The sequence below is a fragment of the Oncorhynchus nerka genome, linkage group LG22 (assembly GCF_034236695.1).
Source record: "Oncorhynchus nerka isolate Pitt River linkage group LG22, Oner_Uvic_2.0, whole genome shotgun sequence".
Lineage (NCBI taxonomy): Eukaryota > Metazoa > Chordata > Actinopteri > Salmoniformes > Salmonidae > Oncorhynchus > Oncorhynchus nerka.
In genome coordinates this window covers 36,924,733-36,938,293 of record NC_088417.1, presented here as the reverse complement: position 1 = coordinate 36,938,293, position 13,561 = coordinate 36,924,733, and positions in this window count along the sequence as shown.

The window sequence follows — 13,561 nt, the reverse complement described above, 5'->3', positions numbered from 1 at the left end:
CATTAGATCTGGTAAAAGATCATACAAAGACAAAAACATATTTTTTTTCATCAACTTTGAAATGCTAGAGAAACGCCACAATGTACTATTGCAGTTTAAGCGCAATGTAGATTTTGGCCACTAGACTGCAGCAATGTATGTGCAAAGTTTTAGACTAATCCAACCATTGTATTACTGTTCAAAATGTCGTATCAAGTCTTCCCAAATGCGCCTAATTGGTTTATTGATACATTTTCAAGTGCATAACTGTGCACTCTCCTCAAACAATAGCATGGTATTAGCTACTGTAAATTGGACAGTGCAGTTAGTTTAACAATAATGTAAGCTTTCTGCCCATATCATATATGTCTATGTCCTGGAAAATGTTCTTGTTACTTAAAAAGTCATGCTAATCACATTGGCGCACATTAACTCAACCGTCCCGTGGGGGGACACACACCGATCCCGTAGAGGTTTTTAACCTTCATTTAACTAGGCAAGTCAGTTAAGAATAAATTCTTATTTACAATGACGGCCTACACAGGTCAAACCTGGACGATAATTGGCCAATTGTGCACCGCCCTATGGGACCCCCAAACACACCCTGTTGTGATACAGCCTGGGTTCAAACCAGGGTGTCTGTAGTGACACCTCAAGCACTGAGATGCGATGCCTTAGACTGCTGTGCCACTCCGGAGCCCCAATCACCTGGCCAACAGTGATCACAACGGACAGCGTTGGCAGTTGTGAGGAGCGTCAACATCTGTGACAAGTTAGAGAAGTGTATCCATGGATCCCATGGATAATGTTTCATGTTCCACTGCTTTTCCCATCCATACTATGCCAATGAGGTGATGTATAATTGGTGTACGCCTCTCCTCTCCTCCTCATATCCTGTACTGCACCACAGACAGACTGGCTGGCCGGTGGCAATGGAAGTGGGTTAGTCAATGAGGTCCAATATTTTCGACTTCATTTGCGGTATGTACAGTAATGTGATTAACTGGGATAGAATCTGGGTCTGCTGCACACCACAGCAATGAAATAACCCGCTGAGCAAAAGCTTAGGCACGTCTTCAGGTCTACTCATTACATTAGTCTTTTCCATTGTTCCACCTACAGTAGCATAATGAGCATAATAAGATTTATAAACATTGGAAGGTATTTGCATCTGGGAAGCCTACATCTGGGAAACCTACTGTAACAGCCACTGTTTGGGATCCATGGATATAGTTCTCTAACTTGTCACAGATGTTGACGCTCCTCACAACTGCCAACGTTGTTCACAGTCACTCACTTTTGGCCAGGTGATTCCCATCATGGCAGGAGGCCAGTGAACTTTCCAAACCTAACCCTGGGAAAATGCATGGAAGCTCGTGGTAACAGACTCTCAGACATTTCCCAAGAAAGTTGTGAGTTCTGTGGTTTCTGTTTTCCATTGAAATTTCAACATGCTGGTATATGGATGGTAAATGCCCCCATTGAGAGGGTTGTTGGTCAGTGATACAGGTCATTGGTTATTTGTAGTCTGGGTTAGTACTGCAATTCCTTGGCCTCCATATTGTCACATTTTGCAGGAACACTTCGTATAAGTACATTTCAGCTTTGGACCCTGTTGTGCAATCAAAAAATATTGTTTACTGAGATGCCACATGATTGCATTGACCCTGATGTGAGCATGATCCCTTTGTAGTACAGAACATTTATAATTTGTGGGATTCCACTCAAACACAACAGCAGTGTGTTTTCCCATGAAACACTGGATTTTATGCCTTGCTTGGGAAAATGGACTGAATCTACAACTGATTTCACATATCGAAAATCACCCGATTTCATGTGAAATTTCCATGTTTTGCACATGTGAAATTGGATTTCTCGTGAAATTCCACTTGAAATCATGAGAAACCTTGTGTTTTTTGTACAATTTACATGTGATGATATTTCACAAGGAGTTTCACGTGGATTTTCACATGATCCCATAACAGTTCATATGTGAATTAAAATGTTCACGAGAATATTTTTCACGTGAGATTTCACAGGTGATGCCCAGCGAACAAAAATGAGTTGTTAGGATACACACACCAACAGTGCTTTTAACATAGTGTTTTCAAGTTACATATTTGTCACTATTATATTGTGTATGTTTATACTGTAATTATTATTCACAATTTTGTGCTCACCTGGGATTTGAACTTACAACTTATTGGTTCAAGGTATTCCGATCTTCCTGCCATGCTACCATGTCTGTGTTGATGACTGATTTCACTTGTAATTCCTGCACTTTGGACTTAGGTCAAGTAAATAGCTGCTTTGTTAAAAATACACAGAAGAAAAACGATTACATTTATCATAATGATTCAGGAGTAACATTAACACTGACTAATATGCCCCCCCTACATTAGACAACTTTACAGAAAACCCCTCAAATTTCTGAAATAGGTTAATTAAATCTATGATGAGAGAGTAGTCAGATCAACTGATAACAAAAATAGAAGTGCAGATGGCATTATTTTGCTAAGTGCAGAGATGTATTGTAGGTAATGAATGTGTAGAGGAATGCGACAGACACAGCACAACAGAAAGGTCAGCATACATGTTGAGCTGAAATGTACACGTACAAAAAGAGTCACGTGAGGTCAAATCTAACTGGCACATGTATTTTGTGAAAAGCTTTCTTGAAATGTTGCATCCCCATAATGTAACATATATTTCACGTTAACACATGTTGCTTTCCCATGTTGTCACATTCACTTCACATGCGATCACATGTTTTCCCGTGCAAAATGTGTGTTTTTTCTTTAAGGGTAGACCTAATTCATCCCCATCTCTCACTCAGCTCCTCTTAAGAAAAAAAACAAACATAAGTGCTTTAAAAAGATATGCTCTCCCCCTCAAAGAATGCATGCTACTGATCCTTTTACTCTGGCAAGGGTACATATAGCGAATGACACAGTGGCTACCGATGAGATGATGACTGAGAAATGATCAAATTTTACATTTTTACTTCAGCCAATTATTCACACTTACTATGGAATGTGAGTCTTTTGGCCAAGACTGTCATTCATGAGCACTGCCTGGCTGCTGATATCCCTTCTATCGGATGTTATTATGCACTTTCCGATGTCATTACTCATGTGGAATCTACTTCAGGGACTTACAAACTATTTAAAGGAGCACTGCCTTTATTATTTTATAACTCATTGCTGTTTTCATTGTTGAAAACTTCATCATATTCAGTCAGGCTTGAGTGGAGGGCAGACCGTATGCATCAAATATTTGATCTATTTATGAATTTTGATTGGCAACACTATTGTTCATTTTGTGACTACGAGTTAACTTCAACCAGATTCAATATCCTTCGATGACTAGGATTGTTAAATTTGCTCTTTACCGTTGATGTTTATTGTGGGTCCAAAATATTTTTTTTACACCCCATTTTGAAGCTCTATCCCAAAGTAGTGTTCTTGATTTCAGATTAATATTTTTTTTTAAAGTGAAAGATTTCTGGGCAGTTTTAGTTTCCCAGCAGTGGTGATCCTCCTCTTGATTTTTTATATATACCTTGGACAGCTTCTCCGCTGTAGGGAAACGGTTGAGGTAATGTGAGGCTCATCCACATCTGTCTCGCACTACTCTTGAAATGGATCCCAGATTTCAATGTTAACACTCTGCTATCTTGTTTAAGAGGATTTGCAAAGGTATGATTCATGGTAAACTCAATTAGTTGAACTGTGCTGCGTTCGCTCAGAAAATTAATTAAGAACCATGCTGATTAATGAGGTGACTGGAGAATTAACTCATTAACATTTCATTTCATGCGCAGGGCTGTATTATGAGTAAGACCAGACAAATTTGTCTTGCAGACAGCTCATTTTGTACATCATGATGAATTAGGGAAAGCTTATTGACTTGATTACCTGATCAGGAACCATTTTCTTTTCCTGCATTTTGTTGATTGGAAAAAAGCCTTCCCCAGCTTTATGCCAAAAGGAACGGGAGACTGTCCAGCTAGCACATAACGTTCTGAGAACCATATGTTTCTTAGAGCTTGGCGAGAGCGTGATTGTCCTATGGTTATTTTGCATGCAACCTTCCCACAGAGAGGAAATTCAAAAGCTAATTTGACCCATGCACTAACAAGGCGTTTCAGCATAACCAGCGTGACTACTGCTAGAGTACTGTCGCTTTATTGATCTACTGTACTTCAACAACAGACGTACTCACATTGGATGGGTGATTAGATTTCAAACCTTCTCTCAAACAGCCTAATACAAACTCTTAGAGTAGGTTTACCCCATTAATGTACTTGGTTTGGTAAACATGTTTTTACATGTAAGACATTATCCCATTTCACTCGTTTCTACATTCAAATCAAATCAAATCAAAAATTGATTGGTCACATACGCATGGTTTGCAGATGTTAACGTGAGAGTAGAAAAATGCTCGTGGTTCTAGTTCCGACTGCAGTAATATCTAACAAGTAAACTAACAATTCCCCAACAACTACCTAATACACACAAATCTAAAGGGGTGAATGAGAATATGTAAATATACGCATATGGATGAGCGATGGCCGAGCGGCATAGGCAAGGGGCAATAGATGGTATAAAATACAGTATATACATATGATATGGGTAATTTAAGATATGTTAACATTATTAAAGAGGCGTTACTTAAAGTGGCTTTGTATAAAGTGACTTGTGAACCATTTATTAAAGTATGTGTAGGCAGCAGCCTCTCTGAGTTAATGATGGCTGTTTAGCAGTCTGATGGCCTTGAGATAGAAGCTGTTTTTCAGTCTCTCTGTCCCAGCTTTGATGCACCTGTACTGAACTCACCTTCTGCATGGTAGCGGTGTGAACAGGCAGTGGCTCGGATGGTTGTTGTCCTTGATGTTCTTTTTGGTCTTTCTGTGACATCAGGTGTTGTAGGTGTCATGGAGGGCAGGTAGTTTGCCCCCGGTGATGCGTTGTGCAGACCGCACCACCCTCTGGAGAGCCTTGCGGTTGAGGGTGGTGCAGCTGCCGTAGGCTAGGTCAAATGTGGGGAGGTTTTCCCGGAAACAGATTAAGCCTAGTCCTGGACTAAAAAGCAAGATCAATGGAAAATCTCCATCCCAAATTATGTCTAGTCCAATCTGTGTCTGCAAAAACACTCCTTAATAACTTCTTCGGATTCGGTGTCCCTTCCACGAGACAGTTGAGCTAACGTAGGCTAATGCGATTAGCATGAGGTTGTAAGTAACAAGAACATTTCCCAGGACATAGTCATATCTGATATTTGCAGAAAGCTTATATTCTTGTTAATCTAACTGCACTGTCCAATTTACAGTAGTTACTACAGTGAAATAATACCATACTATTGGTTGAGGAGAGTGCACAATTTTGAACATGAAAAGTTATTAATGAACAAATTAGGCACATTTGGGCAGTCTTGATACAACATTTTGAACCGAAATGCAATGGTTCATTGGATCAGTAAAAAAACGTTTCACATACACTGACACATCTAAATTGCACCTGGGCTGGAAAATTACATTATGGTCTTTCTCTTGAATTTCAAAGATGATGGTACAAAAATAATACTTGGAGAACGGTTGGATTTTTCTTTGTATTATCTTTTACCAGATCTATTGTTATATTATACTACATTCCTTTCACATTTCATAAACTTCAAAGTGGTTCCTTTCAAATGGTACCAAGAATATGCATATCCTTACATCAGTGCCTGAGCTACAGGCAGTTAGATTTGGGTATGCCATTTAGGTGAAAATTGAAAAAAAGGGGCTAATCCTTAATCCCACATTTTACCTAGCCTTAAACATAAGCCTACTCAGACAAGGTAGTTGACAGTATTTTAACATATTTTGGTTTATGTTCCTGTTATAAACAATGGAGTAATGCAACCTTATATTTTGGGATATGGTAGGGTAAAAGAGTTGTGCTATGACTTTAATACATTCTAGTATTTAAAGGGTGAATCTGTGATTACTTAATACATTTTGTGACTTTAAAAATTATTAACACACACCCATTGATTCTTAAAGAATATAACTTATATGAAAAATGCATCATAAGTTTAGTCCAATTGTCATTCCCCATCAGAACCCCAAATATATTCTTGTTCTACTCAATGGAGCCCATTTTGCCATTCCCAATGTCTTAAAGCAGCACAGCCGTCCCCTCCTGTACTCCCTGTTCACACACAACTGCATGGCCAGGCACGACTCCAACACCATCATTAAGTTTGCAGACAGCACAACAGTGGTAGGCCTGATCGCCGACAACGATGAGACAGCCTATAGGGAGGAGGTCAGAGACCTGGCCGGATGGTTCCAGAATAACAACCTATCCCTCAACGTAACCAAGACTAAGGAGATGATTGTGGACTACAGGAAAAGGAGGACCGAGCACGCCCCCCATTCTCATCGACGGGGCTGTATTGGAGCAGGTTGAGAGCTTTAAGTTCCTTGGTGTCCCACATCAACAACAAATTAGAATGATCCAAACACACCAAGACGGTCGTGAAGATGGCACGACAAAGCCTATTCCCCCTCATGAAACTAAGCTTAAGATTTGTCATGGGTCCTGAGATCCTCAAATGGTTCTACAGTTGCAACTGCAATTGCTCTGCCTCCGACCGCAAGGCACTACAGAGGGTAGTGCGTACGGCCCTCCTGCCTGCCATCCAGGACCTATATACCAGGCTGTGTCAGAGGAAGGCCCTAAAAATTGTCAAAGACCCCAGCCACGCCAGTCATAGACTGTTCTCTCTACTACCGCATGGCAAGTGGTACCAGAGTGCCAAGTCTAGGACAAAAACGGTTCTCAACAGTTTTTACCCCTAAGCCATAATACTCCTGAACAGGTAATCAAATGGCTACCTGGACTATTTGCATTGTGTGCCCCCCATAACCCCTCTTTTATGCTGCTGCTACTCTCTGTTTATCATATATGCATAGTCACTTTAACTATACATTCATGTACATACTACCTCAATTGTCCTGACCAACCAGTGCTCCAGCACATTGGCTAACCGGGCTATCTGCATTGTGCCTCGCCACCTGCCACCCACCACACACCAACCCATCTTTTACGCTACTGCTACTCTCTGTCCATCGTATATGCATAGTCACTTTAACCATATCTACATGTACATACTACCGCAATCAGCCTGACTAACCGGTGTCTGTATGTAGCCTCGCTACTTTTATAGCCTCACTACTGTATATGGCCTGTCTTTTTACTGTTGTTTTTATTTCTTTACTTACCTATTGTTCACCTAATACCTTTTTTCCCACTATTGGTTAGAGCCTGTAAGTAAGTATTTCACTGTAAGGTTGTAATCGGCACATGTGACAAATAAACTTTGATATGATTTGATGGCTGCAATTTACAAAACTGTTGTGCTGCCACCCTGTAGCACAGCAGTTCCACTTTGCTTTTCCTCTTGTCTCTGCACACTGTAACAGGTGACCTTGCCCAGCTTTTTTCATAGTAGAGAACACTCAAGTTATGTGACATATTTATTTTAACATCTGTTTTCAATTCAGTCTAGCAATCATAGGGTGAAGAAACTTCAAAGTGTCACACAGGATAATACGCATTGCAACAAAGGATGGGGCATTTACACCACAGAACCATGACATCAGTGGTTCTAAGCCCACCAACGATGAGGTGGGGAAGCTTCCCACTGGGCACACCACGTCATTTCAGTGTGGAGAATCGGGTAATAGTTGGTAGATATGCTGAACAATGAGATTCCGTCCTCTTTTAACACACTCAAAAAGACAGCTATAAATTGGTTGAATTCCAACTGCATTATCATTATATTTTCAACCATCTAATAGCACAAGCAAGTTCCAAATTAAAATCATCATCTGATTTTTGGTTTAGTTGTCACCTAAATGTGTTATCACTGCGCTTTCAACCATTTAAAAGCAAAATAAAGTTGAAATGGGAATACAATGTCAGATATTTTGTTTGTTTATACAAAAACTTAATGTGTTAACACTGTTTCATCTAATAGCACAACCAAATGACTTGGATTACAGTTGAGATTACATTAAAGTACATGGTATAAGTGATCAATGCCGTTTGAGATTCTGTGCAGATTATTCTAGCAATTGTGAAGATTTCCAAAGACCTTCGACCCTGAACATGCACACTTTTTATGATTACGTAAGAAGGCAATTGTGTTGCAGTAACATACAAATGTGGCCATGGATGTGTTACTCATTTTAAGGTTGAATAAATACTGTTACATTAGTTTGTAAGACAGTCTTAACATTAAGCTGTTTATTTATTATTATTTCAAAAGTATTATTGAATTGTGTTTGATCAGTCGCATGTATTCATGGGTACCAAGGGAAGCCATGCTTCCACCAAAAATGTACCAATATAAAAACGAACTAAAAACAATTCTCTCTGTGTTTCATAATTTTCCTTCAATTTGCATGAGGCTGAATAGACTTCACTGGAGAAAGCATTCGAGCGAGCGAAACAGCGCCCCTCTGTATATGTAGACCATCTATCTGATGCTGTCTGGTCAAAACGAGTATGACATTGTTGCCGCCCATAGCAATGAATGCAATGGAAGCCACCGAGCATTTCCCCTCTCTTGATAAAAAAAATCTATAACATAATAGCCAATCAGCGTTAAGCTAAACTGAGTGAGCTCAACTGTGAATGGTCCTGGTGCACAAAATAAGTATCATGTGAAGCCAGTTTGGATTTGGCTTCACACCAATCACATCACATCAAAAGCCAAACGTCATTGACAGAAAAAAATTGAAATGTTGCATCTCATTGTGTCGTTACTCTCTGTTGGCTAGCTAGCTAATAAGCACATTTGTCATTTTCCTAAATTAGCCATGGATGGAGATACACATTTGGACTTGATGTTTTACTTAATTTTCCGTACTGGCCAATGACTATAACAATGATTATGATCCAACCAGACACTCATACATTGTTTCACTGGCCTGAGAGGATGGACGTTTAATATGTATCTAGATGTAGTAGTCTAATGTTAACTAGCTGGCTCATCATTGCCCATGAAAAGAAGTGAGGCTAATGAGCAAGCATTTTAGCCAAGTACTAAAAACAAAAACTAAAGGCATGTATAGTGCCTTGCATAAGTATTAGACCTCCTTGGCATATTATGTTGCATTACAACCTGTAATTTAAATGTCATTTTACTTAGATTTAATGTAATGGACATACACAAAATAGTCCAAATTGGTGAAGTGAAATGAAAAAAATGACTTGTTTAAAAAAAAATCGAAACAATTAAAAACAGAAAACTGGTGAGTGCATGTTTTCACCTCCTTTGCTATGGAACCCCTAAATAAGATCTATTGCAACCAATTACCTTCAGAAGTCACATAATTATTTAAATAATTAGTTAAATAAGTGTCACATGATCTGTCACATGATCTCAGTATATATACACCTGTTCTGAAAGGCCCCGGATTCTGCAACACCACTAAGCAAGGGGCACCACCAAGCAAGGGGCACCATGAAGACCAAGGAGCTCTCCAAACAGGTCAGAGACAAAGTTGTGAAGAAGTACAGAGTTGGGTTATAAAAAAATATCAGAAACTTTGAACATCCCAAAGAGCACCATTAAATCCATCATAAAAAAATGGAAAGAATATGGCACCACAACAAACCTGCCAAGAGAGGGCCCCCCACCAAAATTCACAGACCAAGCAAGGAGGGCTTTAATCAGAGAGGCAACAAAGAGACCAACGATAACCCTGAATGATCTGCAAAGCTGCAAATTGTCCATAGGACCACTTTAAGCCGTACACTCCACAGAGCTGGGCTTTACTGAAGAGTGGCCAGGAAACAGTTATTGCTTAATGAAAAAATAAGCAAACACATTTGGTGTTCACCAAAAGGCATGTGGGAGACTCCCCAAACATATGTAAGAAGGTACTCTGGTCAGATGAGACTAAAATGGAGCTTTTTGGCCATTAAGGAAAACGCTATGACTGCTGCAAACCCAACACCTTTCATCACCCCGAGAACATCATCCAGTGAAGCATGGTGTTGGCAGAATCATGCTGTGGATGTTTTTCATTGGCAGGGACTGGGGAACTGGTCAGAATTTAAGGAATGATGGATGGAGATAAATACAGGGAAATTCTTGAGGGAAACCTGTTTCAGTCTTCCAGAGATTTGAGTCTGGTTACGGAGGTTCACCTTCCAGCAGGACAATGACCCTAAGCATACTGCTAAAGCAACACTTGAGTGGTTTTAGGGGAAATATCTAAATGTCTTGGAATGGCCTAGTCAAAGCCCAGACCTCAATCCAATTGAGAATCTGTGGCATGACTTAAAGATTGCTGTACACCAGCGGAACCCATCCAGCTTGAAGGAGCTGGAGCAGTTTTGCATTGAAGAATGAGCAAAAATACCAGTGGCTAGATGTGCCAAAGCTTAAAGAGACATGCCCCAAGATACTTGCAGCTGTAATTACTGCAAAAGGTGGCTCTACAAAATATTGACTTGGGGTGGATAGTTATGCATGCTCAAGTTATTCGTTTTTTTGTGTCTTATTTCTTGTTTGTTTCACAATAAAAAAATATTTTGCATCTTCAAAGTGGTAGGCATGTTGTGGAAATCAAATGAAACAAACCCCCCCAAAAATATACTTTAATTCCAGGTTGTAAAGGCAGCAAAATAGGAAAAATTCCAAGGGGGTGAATACTTTCGTAAGCCACTGTACTGTATGTCAGAGTCATAGACCATTTCATCAACATGAAAGGAGGATGGCATTGGCATTTTTATAGAAGTAGGGTGAGTCAACGCATGTTTCTCAATATGCATGCTATTGTGCTCCACACTCTGATGCTCTGAGTGTAATCTCCTACGACACTCTTTTTTATAAAAAAAATAAACACATTTACTTTACCTTTATTTGACTAGGCAAGTCAGTTAAGAACAAATTCTTATTAACAATGACAACCTGCCCCCAAACCTGGGCGACACTGGGCTAATTGTGCCCCGCCCTATGGGACTCCCAATCACGGCCGGATGTGATGCAGCCTGAGTAGGTTCTTGTGAGGCCGAGAGTGCGGAGAACACATAGAACATTACATTTGAGAAGCACTCACACTCCCCCTACTGTATTACCTCACTCTTCACCTCTCCATTCACTGATACTTCTTCCAGCCAGGACAATGGTAACAATAGGCGAAACAAGATGTACACAAAGCAAACATTCTACTTCATAATTATCAGCTAGATGTGTGAACCATAATAATCTAGCTAGCCAGCTAGTTAAATGGGCACAAATGACCTAAAATGAATGTTAAGCAAGGTAGATGTACATTTTTCGTGGCTAGCTGGCTTGCCAGTTAGACCTATTGACCTATGCACTTACCAATTCACTGAACCGTCTTTCAAACAGGACAATAGCAACAGAGAAGAAACAACATATACACAAAACATCCATTTTACTTCATAATTATCAGCTACAGTAGTTGCAGTGCATTTGGAAAGTATTCAGAGCCCTTTACTTTTTCCACATTTTGTCACGTTACAGCCTTATTCTTAAATTGATTAAATAAAAACAAATCCTCATCAATGTAGTGGTGTGGGGGCTGTGCTTTGGCAAAGTGGGTGGGTTATATCCTTCCTGTTTGGCCCTGTCCGGGGGTGTCCTCGGATGGGGCCACAGTGTCTCCTGACCCCTCCTGTCTCAGCCTCCAGTATTTATGCTGCAGTAGTTTATGTGTCGGGGGGCTGGGGTCAGTTTGTTATATCTGGAGTACTTCTCCTGTCCTATTCGGTGTCCTGTGTGAATCTAAGTGTGCGTTCTCTAATTCTCTCCTTCTCTCTTTCTTTCTCTCTCTCAGAGGACCTGAGCCCTAGGACCATGCCCCAGGACTACCTGACATGATGACTCCTTGCTGTCCCCAGTCCACCTGGCCATGCTGCTGTTCCAGTTTCAACTGACCTGAGCCCTAGGACCATGCCCCAGGACTACCTGACATGATGACTCCTTGCTGTCCCCAGTCCACCTGGCCATGCTCCTGCTCCAGTTTCAACTTCCACCTGACTGTGCTGCTGCTCCAGTTTCAACTGTTCTGCCTTATTATTATTCGACCATGCTGGTCATTTATGAACATTTGAACATCTTGGCCATGTTCTGTTATAATCTCCACCCGGCACAGCCAGAAGAGGACTGGCCATCCCACATAGCCTGGTTCCTCTCTAGGTTTCTTCCTAGGTTTTGGCCTTTCTAGGGAGTTCTTCCTAGCCACCGTGCTTCTACACCTGCATTGCTTGCTGTTTGGGGTTTTAGGCTGGGTTTCTGTACAGCACTTTGAGATATCAGCTGATGTACGAAGGGCTATATAAATAAATTTGATTTGATTTGAATCTCCACACAAAGCGAAAACACGCTTTTAGAAATGTTGGCACATTTATTACAAATTATAAACAGAAATACATTTTTTACACAAGTATTCAGACCCTTTGCTATGAGACTCGAAATTGAGCTCAGGTGCATCCTGTTTCCATGTATCATCCTTGAGAAATTTCTACAACTTGTTTGGAAAGGCACACACCTGTACACATTTGTAAGGTCCAACACTTGTCAGTGCATGTCAGAGAAAAAAACAATCCATGAGGTTGAAGGAATTGTCAGTAGAGCTCAGAGACAGGATTGTTTCAAGGCACAGATCTGGGGAAGGGTACCAAAAATGTATGCAGCATTGAAGGTCCCCAAGAACACAGTGGCCTCCATCATTCTTAAATGGAAGCAGTTTGGAACTACCAAGACTCTACCTAAAGATGGCCGCCCGGCCAAACTGAGCAATTGAGGGAGAACTGCCTTGGTCAGTGTGGTTACAAAGAACACGATGGTCACTCTGACAGAGCTCTAGAATTTCGGGAAATGTATAAAAATAACAGGATGCGCCTGACCTCAATTTCGAGACTCATAGCAAAGGGTCTGAATACTAATGTAAATAAGGTATTTCAGTTTAAAATTTGTAATACATTTGCAATAAACATTTTATCACTGTTTTTGCTTTGTCATTAAGGGGTATTGTGTGTAGATTGATGAGGAAACAAATGTATTTAATACATTTTAGATTAAGGCTGTAACTTAACAAAATGAGGAAAAAGTCAAGGGGTCTGAATTCTTTCCGAATGCACTGTAGGTTGGAATATGCCTTTTTTGGAGGGGGATCCTCTGTGATTTTACCCACACGCAGCTTGTGTGTTTGGGAAAGGGAAAAGGGGGTTGACACTGTATCCAAATATCAACATTTAAATGATATGCATCTACTGCTTAGATAGTTAGATCTGAGCCACTGGCTTATTCCTATTATTTTATTTCTTTAACTTTTAATTTTGGTTGAGATGGAGACGTGAATCCTCATATCATATGTTAACTTGTTGACAATTAATAGACTATTTAACGTGCATCGCAATCAAATATCAACATTTGAAGGAGACGTTTATTTTTCTTGGATATATCCATCTGTGCCTCTGAGTCTGGTATTAATTCCAGTTTGTCTACAAATTAATAATTGATATGTTGGATTCAAGTCTCCTTTTCAACC